Here is a 20,202-nt window from a genome sequence, read left to right on the forward strand (position 1 = left end):
CTCCCCTCAGCAGATCCTTCATCTATCTACCTGTTCTGTTCCCCACTCTGTCTCTGGTGAAGCCTCTCACCGCCCCTGCGCCTCTGGCCTGTACCCCAGTTCTGTATGCACAAATAAATAAATCTTTAAAAAAAAAATGATGAACATTTTTCCATATATCCATTGGCCTTCTGGATATCCTCTTAGGAAAATTGTCAATTCAGATCTGCTGCACATTTACTAATTGGGTGGTTTGCTTTTCTGTTGTTCAGTTGAATGTGTTTTTTGTGTACTTTGGGTATTAATCCCTTGTCATTAGCTAATGTATGAATATTTTCTCCCATTCAGTAGGATGTTATTATAAATTACCTTCTAAGCATAGTGGTTGCTAAGTCCCACAAGCTTTAGATATGGAATATTTTTATTATTTAGTGCAAAAAACATCGTCTAATTTCCATTGTAATTTTATATTCTATACTTGTGTTATTTAGGAGTACTTTAAAAATTTTTCAAACATGAGCATTTTGTAGTTGTATTTTGTTTGTAATGGGTTTTTAGGTTAGTTACACTCTTGCTAATGAATAGTTGCATATAGATTTAGTCTTTTAAAATTTATTGAAACTTATTTGTCTAACAATTTTACTGTTTCATACACAGTTGAGATGAATGTGAGTTTTGCAGTTGAGTGTAATGTTCCATGTGTGTCAATTAATCATGGTGTTTAAATTTCCTATGTTTATGGAAGCTTGTTTACTTTTAATATTAGTTATTGGAGAGGTATGTTAAAATCTTCCACTATGAATCTTCTACATATAATAATTTTTGTGTTAAATATTTTGCAGCTATTTGTAGTTACATAAGACTATATAATACCAGCAGCTTTCTTTATTGTTATTGTTTTGCATAGTACATCTTTTTACATGCTTTTACTTTCAGTCTTTCTGTATGCCCTAGTTTAGTATTACTCTGTTTTATAGTTGCCCTTTTACAAAGAATATCTTTTCCCCCCCTTTGGCCAACCCTAAGTTTTTCTCATTGTTTTCCAGTTTCCTATAATGTGCATAGTAATGGTTTATTTTGGTTTTCTTTTCATATATACAAAGGGGAATTTATTAAAACATTTATTAATGTCTCCTATTTATTTTGGTAGCTTTCAGTTATATGTTCAAATACTGTTTCTTCTCCATTTTCTCTCTCTTCTCTTCTGGTACTGTATTAGCATACATGTTTAATTTTTTATATCTATATTTCCCATCATTTTGTGTCTCTCTGACTCATTCTAGGTATTTTCTTTTGACTCATTTTCTGGTTAATTAATCAATATCTGACAATTCTGCTTCTTTACTTTTACTAACAAGTGATCAGATATGTACACAAAAAGATTCTATTCAAATATGAAGTGTGAATAATCTTAATAAATTACAGTACAACATATTGTATCAGCTATAAAATATTATAGAATACTTAATAACATAGAAACATATTAAAGGGAAAAGTGAGATTATAAAACACTTACAATGCCAATTTTTTAAAATACACAGGAAAGACAATAAAATGCACCCAAAAAACATGACATTATTAGCTATTGATGGTGAGATTATGACCAATTTTTAGTTTCCCATTGCTTCTCACTATGGTGGAGATTATTCTGTGTAATAAATGCATTATTGTCATAAAAAGGAAAGAAATTTTAGTCTACCTAAACAATGAAATTCCCTCAGCAATAAGAGAGAACTAATATATGTATAACAACCTGGATGAATTGCAAACATTAGTCTGAGTGAAAGCATCCAGCATCAAAAAAGAGTATATACTCTGTATTTCCATTTGAAAAGAGAAAATTCTAGAAAAGAGAAAACTAAATCTGAAGTCACAGAAACAAAAGCAGTGATTGGTTAGGACTGGATTAGGAAGATTCTACCTACAAAAGGAAATGTCTGAGGTTGATGGACATTTTTTATCCTGAGGTGATGATGGTTATGTAGGTGCATACAATTTTATTTGTGTGGAAGTTATATATTTAAGGGCAACTAAAGAAAAAGGCAATATATTAATTGCTAAATAACTATGAAGCTAGTTAACTACTAGAGTAGGCTTCAGAGAGGAGAGAGACATAAATGTGTATTTATACAAGATATACACATGGGACCTCTCTGGTGGTAGAAGGGGTGAAAGCTGGCACTGTGAAACTAGCAGCAGCCACTGCAGCATGAGTTTGATCCCCAGGCAGGGAAGTGACCCACACAGCACAGCAGACCTCTCCTGTCTGACCCACTAATCCCCTCAGCAATGTATTTCAGACAACCCTCCTATTCCCCACTCTGTCTGTGTGAGTCCTCTCACCTCCCACCCCTCTGGCCTGCACCCCAGTTCTGTATGCATAAATAAATAAATATTTTAAGAAAGAGATATGCATATTACAGCTTTTAAAAGGTGCTGATGGGGGACAGAAGGCAAAGAAAGCCAACATAGGCATGAAGGCAGAAAAAGCACAGTGAGCTCTTAGAAGACTGAAGCTCTTACAAGGGAGTCATGGGAGATGCAGAGAGGCAGAATGTTCCTAGACATAGTCCTGAATCATAGCCTTTGAGATGTTAGAGCAGAAAGTATATTAGCCAAAACAAAACACAATTATCATGTAAGAAAAATTAGGGAAAAAAAGAAATCTGATTAGGGTTAAGATGGCAGACTTTTGCAATAATCCTGGTTTGAGAACTTAAAGGACTGAACAAGTATAGGGCTAGGCACAGATTGGAGGTTGAAACCAAGTTGGGAGACTTGACTGGCTATGATGATAGAGTTAATGCTAGATTTGTGAACCAGGAACAAGTACAGCAACAATTAAGGTTTCATTAGTAGGATTAAGAATGTAGAAGAAATGAGAAATTCATTTAGAGAGACAGTGGCTGATTTCAATGCTAGGAGTTAGTTGTCTGAGAAACCTAGACTGACTCTATTCTTTTCCCTCTCTTTAGACTGGATGAAATGTCACTGCATGTCTCAAAGTGTTTATTGCCTTATTTTGCAAGTGACTGCTTGCTTATCTCTCCCACTAGACTCTAAAACTTGCAAAATAGGGACTATCTTTCACTAGTATACCTATGAACCAAGCACTGTTCTAAGAGTCTAAGTGTTTTCCATATGCCTGGTAAGGGCTTGTAAGTATTTGCTAAATGAATACTGAATGTTGAGTTTGAGAGAAAAATGGAAATGGAAAACAGTTTGCTTCCCAGGCAATTAGAGTGGTGAAGCATGAAGATGCAGTCTGGGGAGGCATTTGCATAATAGCAATAGTTGAAATCATGATATAGGCTTCCTAAGGGAGAATTTATCAACCTCCTGTGACACTTAAATGTCCTCATTATTTACCTGGTAAAATTGCTCCAAAATGAGAAGCAAGAAGAGACTACGAAAATGCATACAAGCCCATATTATGCACTAGTGGAATTAACAACTCAGAAATTCGTTATTCAGGTAATTGGCAAAAACAACAAAGCTTTGTCATTTGATGATTGTATCTTCTTTTTCTGAACCAGAATAGTGAAGCAGTGATATTTGGTAATATAGGGGGAGAAGGGATCTCCTGGAGAAATGGCAGCCATTTTTTTTACCCTGGCTGGATACTGAAGTTTGAATACAAGATCCACCACTCATCAACTATTTGAGTTGAAACAAATACTTCATCTCTCTGGGCATACATCTCATTAGAAAGCCTGTGATTGTATTACATACATACCAAATTGTTTTTAAACTGAAGTCCCAAATATTCGCCATAAATTAGGTCACATTCTCCTCAGAGGGAATCTGAGGAAGGGAAAGCACAAGTGGCTTTGAGGGTATGGCCCGGTGCCCCAGGGCACAGTGTCACAGGTAAGGGGTCCTTAGAGAGCCCCCACCTCTTTATAGGAGGAGCTGGAGTCATGCCATCTTCTCAGTGGCTACCATGGGTGAGCTCTGCCTACTACCAGTGCCTTCTGTGAAGACATGGTGACCGGGATGGCATAGCTCCTGTGGCCATCATGGATACAGTAGTATTGTCAAAGAGCTGTGGCTGTGTCTCTCTGGGAGTTCGGGATGAGGCTGAGATCCCAACTGCCAGTTCTGTAAGATCCAGGTGAAGCAGGTAGCAGATGCCATCACTCGTCCCAGCTGAAGGGCACCGGTGAACTCCATGTTTTTATTGAGAAGATCAAGTGTTTTAGAAAATGGAAATCTCTTAGAGCAATGTCTGGCATGTGGCAAATAATTCATGTCCCTTAGCAAGAGGCAGGGATGTATGGTGGTTAAGAGGATGGACTTTGTAGCCCACTGTCTGGACTTGAGTTCTAGTTCTGCCACTTGCTTGGCAAATGACTTTACCTCCCTGTGTCTTGTTTCCTCATCTGTAAAGTAAACGTTCTTAGTCATACCTCTGTCATAAGTTTGTCGATCAAATGAGTGTTACCCGTAAAAAAAGCACCTGATACATAATAGACATTATGCCAGGTTGTATAAGCACCATCATGCTCCTTACTCCTATCTCTTGACTCTCCAGCCTTTAGTTAGTTGTACCCCACCTCTTAGAGGCTCCTCATCAGCCAGTAGTTAGGGCTTGCTGGGTTGCAATCTCAGGAGCTTCACACAGTAATCTGAAACTAGCCCCTATACATGTCTGTCTAGAGAAAATAAAAAGAAAGACAGGCCACTGTGTTCTTAGTACTTATCTTATTTTCTTTCAACTGAAGCCCCAAATATCTTGTTATAAATTAGTTCATATTCTCCCTTTGTATTGGTGACAATTTTTTTTTTCTTTTTAAGATTTATTTCATTTATGCGTACAAGAGCTGAAGTATAGGCCAGAAGTGTGGGGTTGTGAGAAGATTCACCAGAGACAGAGTGGGGAGCAGAAAAGACAGAGCCATTGAAATACACTTCTGAGGGGAGCAGTGGACGAGACAAGACAAGAGAAGTCTGCTGCAGGGATTGAACTCATGCTGCAGTGGCTGGTGAAAGATTCACACTGCTGAAACTTAACCCCATACGCCACCAGGGAGGTGACAGTTTTAATAATCAAGACAATCTTCTTACAGGGTTTTGTCTTGAGCAACTACAAGACAAGGGAGTTTTCTGCACCTGTCCACCAAATTGCATTATAAAAATCTTTATTGGGTTTAATTCTGTACACTGTCCAGATGACCTCACAACACATTTTGTCTTAGGGAATGTCCTTAGGCAGCTTCTGGGAAAGGGGAAGGCAAACAAAGTTCACATTCCAAGAACAGAGGAGGGGGATATGGACTCCAGCGGGCTGGATCACTTCTCTTGAAGGCCTCCCCAGCCAATTACTGCGTGTTTTCTGAGAAGTTCACACAGTAACACTAGGTGGGGCTGCTGAGTCAAAGCACCTAGGAGCAGCAAGGCAACCTGCCAAGTCAGAATTTTGGAGCTGGTGAGACTTTAGAGACTATCTCGTCTGCCCTTTTTATTTATTTTTTAAAAAATATTTTATTTATTTATGCATACACAACTGGGGTACAGGCCACCAGAGGTGCAGGGGCAGTGAGAAGCTTCACCAGAGACAGAGTGGGGAGCAAAACGAAAGACTGATGAAGTTCACTGCTGAGGGGAGCAGCGGGCGGGTCAGGAGAGGTCTGCCACGCCATGTGGTCACCTCCGGGGCAGGTGGGAATCGAACTCATGCGGAAGTGGCTTTAGATTCTCAGTGCTGTGCTTTAACCCGCTGCGCCACCAGGGAGGGCCTGCCCTTTTTATTTTACAAGTGAAGAAGCTGAAGATCAAAGAAGTTATCTGATGCCATCCCCACCTGAAATTGTCTCAGTAATCCAGTTTCCCCATTTCTGGCAAACTCAAATCTACTCATCAGAAATGCCTGAATAATGAAGCTTACAACCCTTACTTTCCCCCTAAATTCAAATCCAAATAGTTCTGTAAGCCCCACAAGAGCATGAAAGCTGTCACTCACTCTGTCTATAAAGTCTAGTATACAGCAGTAGCTCAGCTTATGTTTGTTGAGTGAAAATTTAGAATCTATCAGATCTTTGAAGGTCTAGTAATTTCAATGTTCAAGCCTTGCTCCAATGCCTAGTAATCTCGCTCCCTTCACATGTATGTGAATCCTTTAGTTCTTTTTCTGGCTTCTCTGAAGATGCTAGAACTGGAAGAAACTTTGAAAAAATCAGAAAAAATCAGAGCTGAGATCTGACACTAGCTCATTATATATATATATATATATATATATAAAATGAGCTAGTGTCAGATAAATATATATATATATATAAAATGAGCTAGTGTCAGATAAATATATATATATATATATAATTCAGACTGCTTCAAGAGACTGTTAAATTTCCTTTTAAATTTCCTTCTGCCTGTCTTTTGAATGTTCCCTCACCACTTTCCAGCTTGTTATTAACTTTGATTGCTTCCCCCTGGGAACAAGCTTATCACATCCTTCCTCTTCCTGATTTGAGTTCAAACGACTAAATACCCTGTGATTGCTACTCACCCCTCTACCCTTGTACCTCCTGACTCTCAATCCTTGCCCTTGAGAAGAAAAAGTCAGTCCTCTTTCCCAACAGTCCAATAGGGCTGAGCTTTGAGATAGCCAAGGAGATGGTCCCTGCCTGGTTAGTGTCAGAACAGAAGGTAGGACACTTCTAGGGTCCACCCAATGTGATGTCTGGAATTCTATTCTGAGATTACATAACCCAAGCATATCCCTAGTCACAGCATTGCTTAGCTGGACGAAATGATAATCAGATGTTTTATTGCTGATACCACCCAGGATATGAAGACTGATCAGACTCAAGGTTTATAGCCTTGATATTTCAGCCCTATCTGTACAATTCCATCAACTGCTCGTTTATTTCTTTACCAAACCTACACTCTAGCGGTGGTAGATTTTTTTTTCCAAGTAACTGTAAATTCTTCTACTTGCACCTAAAGTCTGTTCATCAGCTCTTTGAATTTGACTTGGCCACATGACTCACTCTGCCACTGGAGCATTAGCAAAGGGCATTCAAGCAGAGACTCTGAAAGTACTTAAAATTCGGGCTTGCCCTTCTCTAAGTCCCAGGCTTAGAAGCCTGGGACTATCGCATGAATGAGCCCAAAACAGTATGCTGCAGGATGAGCTTTCTGAATGCTGCCAGGGGTGAAGCCATTCCTGACATGCCAGCTGACTGCACAGAAAGCTTCTCAGACCCTCCTTGGTGGCATAATGGGTTGAAGCACAGCACTATGAAGCTCTCCACAGCCACTGCAGCACAAGTTCGATCCCTGGCCAGGGAGCTGACCCACATGGTGCAGGGGACCTCTACTGTTTTACCCACTGCTCCTCTCAGCAGTGTATTTCAGTATATCTGCCTCTTCTGCTCCCCACTCTGTCTCTGGTGAACCCTCTCATCCCCTGCACTTCTGGCCTATACCCCTGTTCTGTATTTATGAATAAGCAAACAAACAAACATAAATCTTCAAATGGAACTTCCCAACCAGCCCATGGAAGATAAATTGTTTCTATTCAAAAATTGTGGGGTGGCTTCTTATGAGGCAAAATTATACCTTGTATATGAAGTAGCAGACTCGTTAAGGAAAAAGCAATCAATCTTCTGTTTTCTCTTCATTTTAACTCTTGTGTTTCTATTCTTCTGTAACAGATTTATTTAGTTATTTTTCCCTTATTGTATGTGATGTTTTACCTCAATGAAAGAGTAGCAGAGTATAATTGTTATTAAAATTGGGTCAGTTGAGTTATAGACTTAAGTCACCTCAGCTTGTTAAGAGCCCTTTTTCTCATGGGTCTTGGAATCACCTGGAATGTGAGGACCTCTGTGTTTCTAGGCACAGATCCATGCCACTGTCTCAGATTAAATCACACTCCTTGAGGGCACCACTCTTTTTAGAATCTGCTTCTGGAACTTCCCTGCTCCTTTATTAAGTTGCCAATAGCTTTCTTTGTATAGACAATTTACAGAATTGTACACTTTTGGAAATCCTAAATTATATGACAGACTTCTAGACTTCTAGATGACAATTCTGGGTCCTCAAGCTGGACCCCTCAGGAAGTTATTCCAAGTGCTCATCACGTAGGCTCTGTCTTAACGTGATGTGAATTTTTTTTTCACTCATTCAACAAACTGGACACAGCAGAATCATCCCCTCCCTCAAAGATCTTACTGCATTATCTAAAATTTCCTAGAATCAGTTCCAATCAAGTTTTAGTGAGAAATTGACTCTCAGTGGGGCAGAAGATGAGCTAATAACCTCAGGAGAGAAGTGAGTTATTCCACATGGCCCTGCCCTGAACTGTGTCACTCTTTGGTTGTTGATGCAACTTCACATAAATCTGACGTGTTACAAAAAATGGTCACTGTCTATATAGCATTCACTTCTATTTCTAAAAATGAAAAACCACAGTTGAGCTAGTGTGACATTGCAGCAGAATTTTTATGGTGAAGTGTGGGCTGCTTTGCAGCAATCCTTTCCAATTCAATTTGTGGATGACTCATCCGTTCCAGTCTTCACAGCTATAAATCAATGAGTGAAACCATGTTCTGTATCTTTTATTCTGCTCAGTCTTTGCTGTTGGAATCCTCAGAGAGCTGTTGGGGAAATGACGGGGCTCAGATTAGTACAGGAAAAAAATTTGCACGGACACTTTCGAAACTTAAACTGTCTTCAAGATTTTGAATTCCACTACAAAAGAAAAATCCTCTCTCTGAAACAGAAATCAAAAATAGGAGGGGCCAATAATCAAATAGGACACTTCTCAGTAAATAATTATTTATCAGCTATAGCTGGGTGCTTTGATTTTAATAATATTATCCTTAATAAAAAAAAGCAAAACTGCATTTAGTGTGAGAGATTAAGAAAAGCAAACAAACATGTATGAATAAACAAAAGTCCCTTGTTAGTTTAAGACAAGGAAGAAAACCCTCTCTAATTAGTCCAAGATTAAAACAAACAAAAAACAACCAAGAGTGGGGGAGATTATTAGAAGTATAACAGTGACAGAAGCATCACATTCCATATTTACAACTGTTACTCACTTGGGCTCTTTGGAGAGCATTTGTGAGGGCAGGCATTCCTGTGTGCATGTGCTGCTCAGCCACAGAACCTATGTTGTAGTGTTACAGAGCAGGGAGGGGAGACCCCTGAACCCCCAAACCTGCCTGCTCTAAATAGATTCTTCCATCTGCTGCATCAAGACAAAACATACAAGACCTTTAATGGAAAGGAACTTTAATACAATGAGTGTGCAATACAGAAAAGACAAAGGATATAGTTTCTAAATCAAACACCTGAAGTTATCCATCTCCTCATGGGTAAAAGTCCACCCAAAAGGGATTGGCCCAAAGCAAGGTCTGAAAGCCCATCACAAGCTTACAGCACTTCTAGCTGGGACCCATAGAAAAGGGTCAGAAATGGCCAGACAAATCTGGGAGGAAAAGAGCAAAATCAAAATCAAGATAAACACTGCCATAGTGAACCTCCCTACAGGTTTCTCACCCACATCTGTTTCACGCAGTCCAGGGCCAAGAAATAAGAGCCGCTTCTTGTCACTTCTCTCTGTTCCACGTGTCTCCTCCAGGTCTCCTTCTGACTCTCCATACTGCTCCTTCTTCCTCAGTCTCCTCTCCAGATTCTCCTTCCTGCTCAGCTCCACCCTCCTTTGGATGGGTCAGGGGCCTGGACCACCTTGTTACAGGAGAAGGTAGCAACCAACAGACCTACAGTTGGGCAGCAACCTCCTCTACACGCTTCCATCCTCAGATGGCCACCAGCCCTAAGTCTTTCTATAGCATAGATACATCTGTATTCGTGTATATAGCCCCACAGCTATCTATCCATGCGTCCTGAGTATAACAGCCCAATTTTGCGATGGAGTCTCTGGTAGGTTTCCCTTGAATCAGGAGGGGACCCACGTATCTATTACTGGAGAGGTGGGATCACTTGGTAAAAATGGGTCAGCTAAGAAACCCCTTTTGATGTGGAAGGGTGGGACTATAAGTGGAACATATTATTTTAAAAGATCAAGTAACTAACTAGTACAGATGCCATCCAGAATTCACCACTGCACAGTTATAGTTTATATGTACTATGCATTTGATATACCCTCCATGTAGCTCTGTGTTAGACTTTTCATTTAATAATATATTACAAACATTTCATGTTATTATTAAAAACTTTCCCTAAGCACTTGGATGGTAGTATAATATTTTAATTGTGTGACTATTACCATAACTTCTGAACTTTTGGATACTTAAGTGATTCCTAAGTGTCTATCATTTTATATAAAGCTGCAATAAATATCCCTGCACCATAATTTGCACTTGCCTCTGATAATTTTCTTAGAGATGGTTAGAGGTGAGGTTAGGGATCAGTGCCTGTATTCTTCTATTGCCAAATAGTTTTCTAGAAAGTTTGCACCAAAGTATCCTCCTGCCAGCAATGATTTAAGTGTGGGCACCTCATTTTTGTACCAACTCTTTCCCACTTAGAACAACAAAGCAAAGCATGTGAAGGAACATGTTGCTATATATGTTTATTGCTAGATCCATGTATTTATCTACTCCCTAATTTAGGTTGACTGAAGTAAAAAGATGAGATCTCAGAATATGGTCCCCAGAACAGGAACATAAGCATCACGTACTAGAACTATAAATTCTTGGCCTTCACCTTAGACCAACTTTATCAGAAACTGGATAGGAACCAGCCACCTGAGTTTGAACAAATTTTCTAGATGACTCTAGAAAAGTAGAAAAGATGGGTCAGTCAAGTGGATTTTAGTTAGAAGGCCTGAGTTGTTAAGTCCTAGACGACTCCCTATTGGATATGCATCCACGCACATGTAATAATGAGTTATTACTCTGTTAGAACTTAAGTTTCAAGGTGAACATTTTTTCTGCATCATTTATCCCAAATGTGACACTGGAGGGAAGTTTTAAGCTAAGTTACCCCAGATGTTTCACAGTTATGCAAGACTGCAAAACAAAACATGTTTTTCCTGCTGGATGAAAATACAATATAAGTTTTCTTTAGCAGCTGTGACTAGAGATTGCAAAGTGGAATAATCTGGCCCTCCTCCAGGCTATTAGCAATCCTCCCTCCCTCAAGGGTAATGGCAATCAAGCCAAAGAGAAGGAAAAACAAAATGCTCTCAAGTTCACAGCTAATGCTGAGAAATGGAGCTTCTGGAGCATCTGGAATGTATCAGAATAGAGGTGACAGTGAAATGTTAACAGTGATGATTCTGAATGGCACCTCACCCTGCCACCCCTGGGTCTGACAAGTGTGCTTAGGATGACTCCCCAAAGCATGACCCCAATATCCATCTCAAAGCACTGTGGCAGTGTGGTGGGTGTGGTAGAGAAAACTAAGGATCAGGAACGTCTTTTCAGTACCGTCAAATAGCAAGGCAGTGATGATTTTCTTCCTCACCTGGATTTAATAATTCCTCTCCACCCCCACCCCCAATACCTCCCAGCTTTTACTCCTCACTCCCATTGCATTTCCAGAAGTAAACAGTGAGTGCCATGGGAAAGGTTTAGATTTGGATCAAGCAGCATGGGTATAAATCTTCACACTCTACCTTATCCCAACCACATCACCTTTAGCAAGTCACTTAATTTTGCTCTCCCTTTTTCCCTGAATAATACTTTCCCTGCAACGACTAAATGAAACCATGTGCACAGCACATAGTAATTACTCCATAAATGGTCAAGGCCTTGATCTCCTTCACCGTTCTTTGTACCTGAGGTCTCAGTACCTCAGTACAATAAGAGACACATAAAAAAAAGTACTTTGTTGGTGCTCTAAAGCAAACAAACAACAACAAAAAAATCATCATGCATCTAAAAATCCCTTCACAGTTAGGAGGTTCATTATTTTTCTAAGTGCCTTTGCCTACCAGCCTGTCTTTGACAGGTCATATTGCCCTTGACATCTTTCTCTGGTGAGTATAAAGGATTACTGCCACAAAAGCAGTCCTGTATGATTTAGTCTAGGACTGACACCCCTGAGGGAGAAGGACCCCTGCTCTGAGGTGTCTTCCACTTGGACCTTGACAGTCCTGGGCACCAAGCCTTCTGGCACCTGGCCTTCGAGTTTCCAACCCAGATCATCCTCCCACTGAATTCACTATAACCAGGCACCAATACAAGTCTGTCACCAAATCCCCACCCCACAGGAATTCCCAAAGGCTAGACTTGACCTTCAGTTGACCTGAAGTTCGGGTCAGCCCAGAATTATACCGCACTTCAACTGCCTTGGTAGCTCCCCTTCCTCCTCCTTGGCCTGTCAGAGATCCAATCATTTAATGATCTGGAGGGGTTTAAATCTGAAGAAAGGGACAAATACTGAGCAGAATTATCGGTTTAATTTCTATTTGACGGAAGCGATTTTCTTACAGTGTGACTAAGCAGCACAGGCAAGTGGGTTAAATGTCTCCAGGTTCCCAGGTATTCCCTTCCCTTATCTATTGTTTTGCTTCATTGCTGGAGCCTTTCAGGACTTAGAATGTGAATGTGATTCCCAAGATTATTTTAAACTTTTGGAGTTTTATCCATAAGACCAGGACAATTGAAGAGGATGATTGTCAAGATTTCCATGTAAGCAATGTAGCTAAATATTTCTTAGTGACTGGGGTATAGAGCTCACCATATGTCACATGGATGTTCATTTTTTTTTAAAAGACTTGTTTATTTATGCATACAGAACTGGGGCACAGGCCAGAGGTGCAGGGGTGGTGAGAGGATTCACCAGAGATAGAGTAGGGAGCACAACACGCATATCAACAAAGTAAACAGCTGAGGGAGCAGCAGGTGGGTCAGGAGAGGTCTGCCGTGTCATGTGGGTCACCTCCAGATCTGGGGATCAAAAGCGCACGAAGTAACGTATGGCTAGCTTGCAGTGTTGCGTTCTAACTCATTATGCTATCAGGGAGGGCCAGGACATTCATTTTTAATGTTAAAGAACATTCTTCATTTAAGTTTTGAAAATTTTTTTAAGATTTTTTAATTTATGCATATAAGATCTAGGCTGCAAGCCAGAGATGTGGGGTGAGGTGAGAGAATTCACTGAAGAGGGGGGAGAACAGGCAGATCTACTGAAATAGCTGCTGAGGGGCCAGCAGGGGAGACAGGAAAGGCCTGCTGCACCCTGTGGGTCAGCTCCCTGGCATGGGGATCAAACTCATGCTGCAGTAGCTGTGGATGGCTTCATAGTGCTGAGACTTAACCCCTTGTGCCATCTGGTTTTTGTTTTTAAGCTATAAAAAATCGTTGGAATGGAACATTGGGGTAAATTTAAATATGAACGAGATATTAGTGATTTAATTGAGAATTTTATTAGATGTAGCCATGGTACTATCATTATGGAGACAAATAGCTTTACTTTTAGAAGACAAAGGTTGTGGTGCTTAGAGGTAAAGAAATGAGGACAATATTTTAACAATTTTTAATCCAGCAAAGTGTATAAAGATGTTCCTTTATTATTCTTTCAATCTTTCTGAATTCATGAAAATAATCAAAAAAATGTTTGAGGAAAAAAAATCAGCAATCCGTGAGCAGAATAGAACTTGAGATGAGAGACTTCTCCCTGAACCAGAAAAAAATTGCTTCCAGACAGGAAGAAAAAAATGAGGGAAATGACTGTGTGACTCTAGGCAGAAGAGATCCTAGGAAGCCCAGCCAGACCCCCTTGCTTCCAGGGGGCACCACTTTCTCCCTCCTGCCTGCTGCTGAGAGATGTGGCAAGGAATGCCTCCCTTCCCCGTGTGTGTGCGCGCGCGCGCGCGCGTTCAGTTAGTGACGTACCGAAGTTGTAGTCCTTCTGCACAAATCATTTGTGTTGTAAGAAATCAGCTCTTTCAGTTTTAAAGCACAGGCCCCAGCTTTTCATGGGACTCAGACATCTAATCAGATATATGCTGGGGATGGCGTGGCTAGGTCGCTGGGCTTTGGCTGTGGGCAAACAAAGACCTACCCCTCAGTCACTCCTTTCTGACAAAGGAGGCTTTGTGAGCAGGTTAGCTTGTGGAGTCTGGCATCCATTTCCCAGGGGATGACTATCTCCTGGGAGGAGCTTTGGTCCCTCCTGCAGAGATTTCTAGATCTGCTCCCAGGAGTTCTGAATATGCCAGATCCATCTAAATTCCACCAGAGGACAAAGTTGGTGGTTCCTAAACCCAAACAGAGGTCCCCATTGGGACCCACACTTTTTGCCTCTGTCTTCTGTTAGACTAGGATGCCAGAGAACGTTGGGGTGTTTTGGCCCTTGTGTCCCTGGGATTGGCCTGTAAAATGTACTCAATTTATTTTATTTTTATTGAAAGATCATCTAGGCCAGTGGTCACCTGGCCTATCTTTAGCTTCTTGGAAACCTTTTGGAATATTATTAAAAACACAGACTTGGGGTCTTCCTGGTAGCACAACACATTGAAGCACAGCACTATGAAGCTAGTCACAGCTTCTTCAGCATGAGTTGGATCCCCAGCCAGGGTGGTGAAGCACATGGCGCGGCAGACCTCTCCTGTCTCTCCCGCCGCTCCCCTCAGCAGTGTACTTTGTAAATCTACCTATTCTGTTCCCCACTCTGACTCTGGTGAATCCTCTCACTGCCTCTGCAACTGGTACCCCAGTTCTACATACATAAATAAATACATTTTAGAACAAACAAACAAACAAACAAAAAACCCACAGAATTATCTGTCCCAGCCCTGGAAATCTGATTCATTAGATCTCATGTGAAGAGCCAGGAACCTTTGTGTTAATAAAATCTCAAGCAATTCTGCTGCAGACAGCTCTGAACCTCCCTTTGCTTCTCAGTTTATTTGCATCTGGAGATCAGGGAAGCCAATAGCTCGTCTTCAGATCTGTTGGCAAGGGGCTGGTAAAGATGCACTTGAAAGATCTAACATTTGCCACAGGTTGGAATCACTTTGAAAGATATTGCTACCTAGGCCCCTCCCCAGAACTTAATTGCGTGGGGATGAACCTGGGTATTGGAATTTTTGAAAGTTCCCAGATGATTTTAATATTTAGAATTTCTGACCGATTGGAGCTCTCACCTCAGCTAACAGAAGCACTGGCTGCTCTGTGATTTCCTGTGGGTCGAAGGCCAGAGTCTCACCTTGCCATCTGAGAATGCGGTTGGTGTCTTGTTTTGTGTGGTCCAATTTTGTGCAAGGCCCTCAGGTTTTCCATCAACAAAAGAATGAGTACCTTTGCTTGTGCTTCTTAAGATTTCTGCCAATTACCTCCACCCTGGTGATTTCTGAACACTAGACCTAGCCCTCCTCTCATATAAAATCTATTTTCAAAGAACATGCTTCCCATCTATTTGATAAATTGATCTTTCCAGGAAATGTAAATAGCAGGCAAAACTTAAACATGTTCTCTTTCTGAAATATATGCTCACATGACTTCATAAAATGTCACAAAGAAATTAGTATTACAGCTGCAAGTTACTATTTTTTTTTAAGATTTATGTTTTTTATTTATGCATACAAGAACTGGGACCTAAGCCAGGAGTGTTGATTCCCCTGAGCTGATTCACCAGAGACAGAACTAGGAGCAGAACAGGTGGATCTACTGAAATACACTGCTGAGAGGAGCAGCGGGTGAGACAGATCCCTGGCCAGAGATTGAATTCATGCTGTAGTAGCTGCAGATATCTTCATAGTGCTCTGACTTGAACCCTTGAGTCAACAGAGAGGCCCACAAATTTCATAATTTCTATGTTATTTTTAAATGATGACATCCAAAAAAACTTAAGATGTTGTTGTTTCTTGGGTGGGATCTCAAATTGAAGGGACTGGTAGACAGTAACTGAAAGCCTTGTGGAGGCCACCACTCTTTTTGTTACTAATAGCAATGACTGGACTCCTACTAATGAAGCTGGTGATACTATCCTAGAAAGAGAGACCACATTCCATTCTTTTTTAAATCCTGAATCATTGTGACCACATAATTTCTATATTTTGGCATATGATAAATATTATTGAGTGGTTCAATTTTGAAATTCAAATTCAACACTCAATTATCTAGTGATTATTATGTATTAGGGGCTAAAGACATACTTCCATGTTCTATCATTCAATCATAGTACATCCTTAGGATATAGGATAAGTTATCACAGTGAAAGTATCTCAAACTCACAGGCTGTGAGTACTTTTCCCTCAAATAATAGTCCAGATTATAGTCCACTAGGCAGTCCAGGGTTTGTTGATGGCACTGCCATCTTTAACACGTGGTTTCCATCTTGGGTCCAACATGGCTGTTCTAGCCAAGGGCAGAAGGAAAAACCAAGATAGCCATCCATGTTTCTAAGTGCACAACCAGAAGTGAAAAAAATGTTTTGCACAAATATTACTAATCAGAATTTAGTCACATGACTATAAACAAAACACAAAGCATGCTGGGAAATGTAACCTGTAACAAGGTGGTCAAGTATCTATCTAAAACTGGGGACTAACCAACTTCATCTATCTATAATAATTTAAAGTTGCAAGGTCAAACCTTAATTCATCCACGAGATGACATTCTTTTTACTCAAGTTGAAGGAAAATTGTAAACCAATTCATTTAAATGTCATTAGAGAAAAATAAAGTGAGGGTAGAATTTTAATTGCATTCTCTTTTTAAAAGAAAGTCATTATTTCTTTATAGAAATAATGCTGATTTTGCTACCTGGTTATTATAAGCATTGTGCTATTTACATTTCTCTTGTAGTTACTTCCCTTGGGAATTTTTCCCATTTAGATAATACTTCAGGATTTGGTAAAAATTAGTAAAAATAAAACTGAGGATTGATATTTTAATCCAGGTAGAATGTATATTGATGTCCTTGTCTCATAAAACACTGCCTATCTATAGATTTTTGTTGTTGTTATTCTTGACCGACAGAAACATGCTATTTATTACCCAAAGAGACTCCATTTTGTCATTGTATTCAGAATTATGTTAGATCTGAAAGAGTACCTCAATGTATCAGAGTTTGGCAATGATTTCTTAACTTACAGAAAGAAAGATACACATTCAGCAACTAGAATGTTTGTGTTCCCCATCCAAGCACAGATTTTTTGGTGTGGAGGGACTTAGAAGGCAACATTGTAGTGTATGCTAACATATACTGAGGTATCTAAGCTGGGCCAGCCACTGTGTTAGGTATTTTTCACAAGAATCTAAATTTATATATACCTCCAACCCAATGACACAAGGATTAATCAGACCATTTTACGGGCAAGAAAACACAATAGTAGAGATTAAGTTAATTAAGATACAGTAAAGCTGATTTCTATTTGATTCTGAAGAGCTGTTTTCACCATACTCTACTGCTATATGAGGGTTTTTCTAGTAGCATCTAGATAGCCTTTGTGATGTTTTAGCAACCAGTGTCTCTTTATACATATTTTGCTACGACACTTCTTGCTGCAGATAGACATTCTTAGTATCAAAGACTGTCCTCTCCAGATTCCCTCCATCTCCTGGTATTCAAAGGATCATGCCTTGTTCATTTTACAAAGTTGAGTACAGCACAAGGCTTAGTGTTTGTTATATGCTAAAACACATGAGTAAACAAGTAAATAAAAAGACCCCTTCACATACAGTTAAAATTCCCATCCTCATATCTCCAACTCTTCCACTCAAAGCTTAGCCCACATCCAATTTTACCACATTAAATATCTTACTCTAATTTCTTGGTTTCCAACTGCAGTGCCCGTTGGAAAATATTTCCAGTTGATTCCCAACATCCTGGAAAGGTCTTCCAGGGTTGAGATTTTGTTTCAATTTAACCTTAGTCCACCCTGATCCCTGCTAATGTATTTCCTTTTTCTTCATGTCCAGAGACTACAGTAAAAAGAAATCACCCCTTTCCAATATACTCTAAAATGAGGCCTCAAGATTCCAGGGAAGGGAACCAATGCCAACTCCAGGCTGAGGTCATAATTCTGTTATAGGACATTTTGCTCATTACCTCAATGCTGATGTAAACTCCCTGCAATGATGCTCAGGCAGGCCTGGGTGGGCCTGGCCTCATTCCCCAGCCACAGCTCCATGAAAGAAGGAGCTGGAAACCAAAAAGTATCCTTTAAAAGGCCTGCACCAGTAATTCAAATGATGGGTGTGTGGGTAGAAGTAATCAAATAAAATCAGCAAGTGCCCTTAGATGCAAGGCTGTCTGCCACAAATTGGGGGGAAGGGGCAACAAAATGGAAGAAGAGACCCTTTTCACATTAACCAGCCCACTCCTTTCACCATGTGTTTGAGTTTGTAACAAATACCAGTGAGTTATATTAGGTCTCAGTATCCTCATTTGAAAAGTGGCAGAATTGGCTGCATTCTGTAAATGAACCCTTAATGCGGATGAGAATATCTATCCTTCCTTCCTCCAGATATCATATTAAGTCAACCACTACAAATTAGAAGTTTATATGAAATTACCTTAAAGACTCCATGCAAATTTTGCATTTAGGTTCACCATGCATTCCAGGCTATTTCTATACACAGGCTCTTCTTTCCACGGAGGGCTGGCAGAAAAGTCTGTACTGGTAGGGGTAGCCAGTACTTAACAAAAGCTCAAGGGTGGGTGATGTGTGATGTTCTTTCTAGATCCAAACTTCTCTTATGAGGAGTCAGAAATAAATAATAAGAGAATCAGCACAGGAAGATGTATTTGACTCTAAGGGTGTACAAGTTCAATTCCCTCTCAAAACCACAACAAAATAAAACACTTTTCAGAAGAATCTCCAAGGCACACTTACACTCATGCAGTTGGAAACCCTGAGATGAATTACATGCAGTTTATCAATAAATTGTAAAATTTGGTATAAATGAGAGCCATTATCATGAGTAGGGACCATAAACCTGCAGTCTTTACCACACAGGGTGGCTTAAATGAGAGCATGAGTATTGCTTTATGAAACTTAGGGGCTAAGGTTATCAGACCAGTTTGCATGGAAGGAGCTGCAGGTCTCTCATTTTGAGCCTCAGCACAGGGGTGGGCCAGGTGTGCAAAGGTCCTATAACTTATATAGCCCTGGAGGGAGGCCCAGCTAGCCTGCAAAGGATTCTCCAAACTTCCTCCTCCTTCTCCCAGTAGTTCAGACCCTGGCTGTGAGCTCTTCTCCAGCAGACACCAAGGATTTCTCCCTGGTCCTTCACTCACTCACTATAGGACATCTGCTAGCAAAAGAGAGATCTGATAATGAAATTATCAGATTATGAATTCCAAAAACCCTTGCAAATAGAGGTTTTCCTGGCCCAGCCCAGACACCCAGGGCCCCCCATGTAGTTTTCTTTTACAAGGACAAAGCTTTTGAAGAAATCCCCCATCTCTTCAGCCTCTCCTAGAATTGCTTCCCTATAGCAAAACATATTGTTCCAGAGTTCTTTTGGAGCCCCAGCCTGACAAGTTAACACAACAAATCATTAATTAAAGTTTGATAAAAATAGATTTGGGCTGTATTCATTTTTATGTCCTTCCCCCCTACATTCCTGGCCACATTGGCGGGGTTAAGATGCAACTGAAGTTTGAAAAGGCGGCAGGGTTTTCCAACATACTGGCATTTCAACAGCCCCCTTTATTCATTCAACAAATACTGAATGCTTTCTACGTGCAGGGACTATTCAGAGAGGCAATATAGGGCCGTAGCTTTCATACTTTAGGGAACTTCAGCATCAGTTCCAAAACTTAACTAAAACACAAAGTTCTGAATCCTAAATTAGGATTCAGGCGATCTGGGCGGTTAGAATCTACATTCTAAGGAGTTCCCAAGTAAGGCTGCTCTGGGACCCTAGTTTGAGAACCACTGGTATAGGACGAGGCAGGGACCAAGTCCCAGCTCTTACAGGAGGCACACTGTCTGGTCGGTGGGAACACCAAAGAGACTCGCACGGGGAGCTTTCAGGCACCTGGGCCAGGCCAGTGGGGGAGGGGGGGGGGAAGCAGGAGGCACAGAGCCGCCCAACTGCTGTCTGTGCTGCCACCCCAAAGTCAGCGACTGACAGTCAGAGCTGCTGCGCCCCAGCCCTCCGGTGGCATCAGCAGAGGGCCGACCGGAGCAAGGAGCCCTGGGATCTCTCCAGCGGCTGGGGCCTGGCTGGCACGGGCGCGCTGCAGGCAGTCTCTGGGTTCCCGCGGATCCTTAGGACCGCCTCTGCCGGGCAAGCGCCGGGGTGGCCTTGCCGTTCGCGGCCCCGCCTGCGCGGGCGCTGGGCGGGCG

The sequence above is a fragment of the Condylura cristata genome, unplaced genomic scaffold (assembly GCF_000260355.1).
Source record: "Condylura cristata isolate star-nosed mole 26May11 unplaced genomic scaffold, ConCri1.0 scaffold00023, whole genome shotgun sequence".
NCBI lineage: Eukaryota > Metazoa > Chordata > Mammalia > Eulipotyphla > Talpidae > Condylura > Condylura cristata.